Here is a 4,758-nt window from a genome sequence, read left to right on the forward strand (position 1 = left end):
GCCCTGGTCTAAAGTAGTACACTATAGGCCCTGGTCTAAAGTAGAATACTATAGGCCCTGGTCTAAAGTAGTTCACTATAGGCCCTGGTCTAAAGTAGTTCACTATAGGCCCTGGTCTAAAGTAGTTCACTATAGGCCCTGGTCTAAAGTAGTTCACTATAGGCCCTGGTCTAAAGTAGTTCACTATAGGCCCTGGTCTAAAGTAGAATACTATAGGCCCTGGTCTAAAGTAGTACACTATATGACCTGGTCTAAAGTAGTTCACTATAGGCCCTGGTCTAAAGTAGTTCACTATAGGCCCTGGTCTAAAGTAGAATACTATAGGCCCTGGTCTAAAGTAGTTCACTATAGGCCCTGGTCTAAAGTAGAATACTATAGGCCCTGGTCTAAAGTAGTACACTATATGACCTGGTCTAAAGTAGTTCACTATAGGCCCTGGTCTAAAGTAGAATACTATAGGCCCTGGTCTAAAGTAGTACACTATATGACCTGGTCTAAAGTAGTTCACTATGTGCCCTGGTCTAAAGTAGTTCACTATAGGCCCTGGTCTAAAGTAGAATACTATAGGCCCTGGTCTAAAGTAGTACACTATATGACTTGGTCTAAAGTAGTTCACTATATGCCCTGGTCTAAAGTAGAATACTATAGGCCCTGGTCTAAAGTAGTACACTATATGACTTGGTCTAAAGTAGTTCACTATATGCCCTGGTCTAAAGTAGAATACTATAGGCCCTGGTCTAAAGTAGTACACTATATGACCTGGTCTAAAGTAGTTCACTATAGGCCCTGGTCTAAAGTAGTGCACTATGGGCCCTGGTCTAAAGTAGTTCACTATGGGCCCTGGTCTAAAGTAGCACACTATAGGCCCTGGTCCAAAGTAGTGCACTATAGGCCCTGGTCTAAAGTAGTTCACTATAGGCCCTGGTCTAAAGTAGTACACTGTAGTGAATAGGATGCCATTTGGTACGCACTGAAGAATTGACGACCAGTACGGCCAAAAGTTGCTTTTGATTAGATCGACGATGGTGTTATTGATGGTTGCTAATGGTTACATGTTCATGTTTTTCTATCATTATTGTTGTTGTTGTTATTATTATTATCATTATTTTTTACTGGCAAGGGGGGTGGGGTTTGGGGGGAGGTAATATGGCTCAGAATAATTTGAGCTCAGATCTTTGCGGAATAAGTGTGTTATTTTTTACGGTTGAATTTTGTGATCCATACATCTACACAGAGAGACCTGTAGTTGACTAGTGATCCATACATCTACACAGAGAGACCTGTAGTTGACTAGTGATCCATACATCTACACAGAGACCTGTAGTTGACTAGTGATCCATACATCTACACAGAGAGACCTGTAGTTGACTAGTGATCCATACATCTACACAGAGAGACCTGTAGTTGACTAGTGATCCATACATCTACACAGAGAGACCTGTAGTTGACTAGTGATCCATACATCTACACAGAGACCTGTAGTTGACTAGTGATCCATACATCTTCACAGAGACCTGTAGTTGACTAGTGATCCATACATCTACACAGAGACCTGTAGTTGACTAGTGATCCATACATCTTCACAGAGACCTGTAGTTGACTAGTGATCCATACATCTACACAGAGACCTGTAGTTGACTAGTGATCCATACATCTACACAGAGACCTGTAGTTGACTAGTGATCCATACATCTACACAGAGACCTGTAGTTGACTAGTGATCCATACATCTACACAGAGACCTGTAGTTGACTAGTGATCCATACATCTTCACAGAGACCTGTAGTTGACTAGTGATCCATACATCTACACAGAGACCTGTAGTTGACTAGTGATCCATACATCTTCACAGAGACCTGTAGTTGACTAGTGATCCATACATCTTCACAGAGACCTGTAGTTGACTAGTGATCCATACATCTTCACAGAGACCTGTAGTTGACTAGTGATCCATACATCTACACAGAGACCTGTAGTTGACTAGTGATCCATACATCTTCACAGAGACCTGTAGTTGACTAGTGATCCATACATCTACACAGAGACCTGTAGTTGACTAGTGATCCATACATCTACACAGAGACCTGTAGTTGACTAGTGATCCATACATCTACACAGAGACCTGTAGTTGACTAGTGATCCATACATCTACACAGAGACCTGTAGTTGACTAGTGATCCATACATCTTCACAGAGACCTGTAGTTGACTAGTGATCCATACATCTACACAGAGACCTGTAGTTGACTAGTGATCCATACATCTACACAGAGACCTGTAGTTGACTAGTGATCCATACATCTACACAGAGAGACCTGTAGTTGACTAGTGATCCATACATCTTCACAGAGACCTGTAGTTGACTAGTGATCCATACATCTTCACAGAGACCTGTAGTTGACTAGTGATCCATACATCTACACAGAGACCTGTAGTTGACTAGTGATCCATACATCTTCACAGAGACCTGTAGTTGACTAGTGATCCATACATCTACACAGAGACCTGTAGTTGACTAGTGATCCATACTTCTACACAGAGACCTGTAGTTGACTAGTGATCCATACATCTACACAGAGACCTGTAGTTGACTAGTGATCCATACATCTTCACAGAGACCTGTAGTTGCCTAGTGATCCATACATCTACACAGAGAGAGACCTGTAGTTGACTAGTGATCCATACATCTTCACAGAGACCTGTAGTTGACTAGTGATCCATACATCTTCACAGAGACCTGTAGTTGACTAGTGATTCATACATCTTCACAGACCTGTAGTTGACTAGTGATCCATACATCTACACAGAGACCTGTAGTTGACTAGTGATCCATACATCTTCACAGAGACCTGTAGTTGACTAGTGATCCATACATCTACACAGAGACCTGTAGTTGACTAGTGATCCATACATCTACACAGAGAGACCTGTAGTTGACTAGTGATCCATACATCTACACAGAGAGACCTGTAGTTGACTAGTGATCCATACATCTACACAGAGAGACCTGTAGTTGACTAGTGATCCATACATCTACACAGAGAGACCTGTAGTTGACTAGTGATCCATACATCTACACAGAGACCTGTAGTTGACTAGTGATCCATACATCTACACAGAGACCTGTAGTTGACTAGTGATCCATACATCTACACAGAGACCTGTAGTTGACTAGTGATCCATACATCTACACAGAGACCTGTAGTTGACTAGTGATCCATACATCTACACAGAGAGAGACCTGTAGTTGACTAGTGATCCATACATCTACACAGAGAGACCTGTAGTTGACTAGTGATCCATACATCTTCACAGAGACCTGTAGTTGACTAGTGATCCATACATCTTCACAGAGACCTGTAGTTGACTAGTGATCCATACATCTACACAGAGACCTGTAGTTGACTAGTGATTCATACATCTACACAGAGACCTGTAGTTGACTAGTGATCCATACATCTACACAGAGACCTGTAGTTGACTAGTGATCCATACATCTACACAGAGAGAGACCTGTAGTTGACTAGTGATCCATACATCTACACAGAGACCTGTAGTTGACTAGTGATCCATACATCTACACAGAGACCTGTAGTTGACTAGTGATCCATACATCTACACAGAGACCTGTAGTTGACTAGTGATCCATACATCTACACAGAGAGACCTGTAGTTGACTAGTGATCCATACATCTTCACAGAGACCTGTAGTTGACTAGTGATCCATACATCTTCACAGAGACCTGTAGTTGACTAGTGATCCATACATCTACACAGAGACCTGTAGTTGACTAGTGATCCATACATCTACACAGAGACCTGTAGTTGACTAGTGATCCATACATCTACACAGAGACCTGTAGTTGACTAGTGATCCATACATCTACACAGAGAGACCTGTAGTTGACTAGTGATCCATACATCTACACAGAGACCTGTAGTTGACTAGTGATCCATACATCTTCACAGAGACCTGTAGTTGACTAGTGATCCATACATCTTCACAGAGACCTGTAGTTGACTAGTGATCCATACATCTACACAGAGAGACCTGTAGTTGACTAGTGATCCATACATCTTCACAGAGACCTGTAGTTGACTAGTGATCCATACATCTTCACAGAGACCTGTAGTTGACTAGTGATTCATACATCTTCACAGAGACCTGTAGTTGACTAGTGATCCATACATCTACACAGAGAGACCTGTAGTTGACTAGTGATCCATACATCTTCACAGAGACCTGTAGTTGACTAGTGATCCATACATCTACACAGAGACCTGTAGTTGACTAGTGATCCATACATCTACACAGAGACCTGTAGTTGACTAGTGATCCATACATCTACACAGAGAGACCTGTAGTTGACTAGTGATCCATACATCTTCACAGAGACCTGTAGTTAACTAGTGATCCATACATCTTCACAGAGACCTGTAGTTGACTAGTGATCCATACATCTACACAGAGAGACCTGTAGTTGACTAGTGATCCATAAATCTACACAGAGACCTGTAGTTGACTTGCACTGATAAAAAAAAGCCCTTGCTATGTGAACTGTGATTCACAAAGAACGGATAGTGATTGAAAAGGGTTGTTTCTCTGTTTCTTCTGTCTGCATCCGAAATAGCACCCTAACCCCATGTTGACCAGGTCACACTATCTCGGATGGACCCTCTCTGTCTGATGTGAAATGGATAATGTAATTGATTGTGTTGAGAGAGTAACATGTAAGTGAATGAGCTGTGTATGTTGTGT

At 41.9% G+C, this 4,758-nt stretch overlaps 1 long non-coding RNA gene across 44 annotated transcripts; it reads right to left on the reverse strand.

The window, feature by feature from the left end:
- Positions 1-1,193: 1,193 nt before the first annotated feature.
- LOC127918173 (uncharacterized) lies at positions 1,194-4,529 on the reverse strand. Of its 44 annotated transcripts, none has more exons than XR_008099266.1 (9): positions 4,435-4,529; positions 3,819-4,358; positions 3,705-3,742; positions 3,241-3,470; positions 2,887-3,046; positions 2,123-2,314; positions 1,705-2,008; positions 1,477-1,590; positions 1,194-1,280 (listed from the first exon to the last, which is right to left on the reverse strand). It is a non-coding gene; the product is annotated as an uncharacterized LOC127918173 (long non-coding RNA). The 44 variants fall into 44 exon arrangements; XR_008099272.1 differs by having other exon boundaries at positions 1,213-1,240; XR_008099274.1 differs by having other exon boundaries at positions 1,239-1,280; positions 1,515-1,590; positions 1,667-2,008.
- Positions 4,530-4,758: the final 229 nt, after the last annotated feature.

Source organism: Oncorhynchus keta, unplaced genomic scaffold (genome assembly GCF_023373465.1).
Source record: "Oncorhynchus keta strain PuntledgeMale-10-30-2019 unplaced genomic scaffold, Oket_V2 Un_contig_13537_pilon_pilon, whole genome shotgun sequence".
Classification (NCBI taxonomy): domain Eukaryota; kingdom Metazoa; phylum Chordata; class Actinopteri; order Salmoniformes; family Salmonidae; genus Oncorhynchus; species Oncorhynchus keta.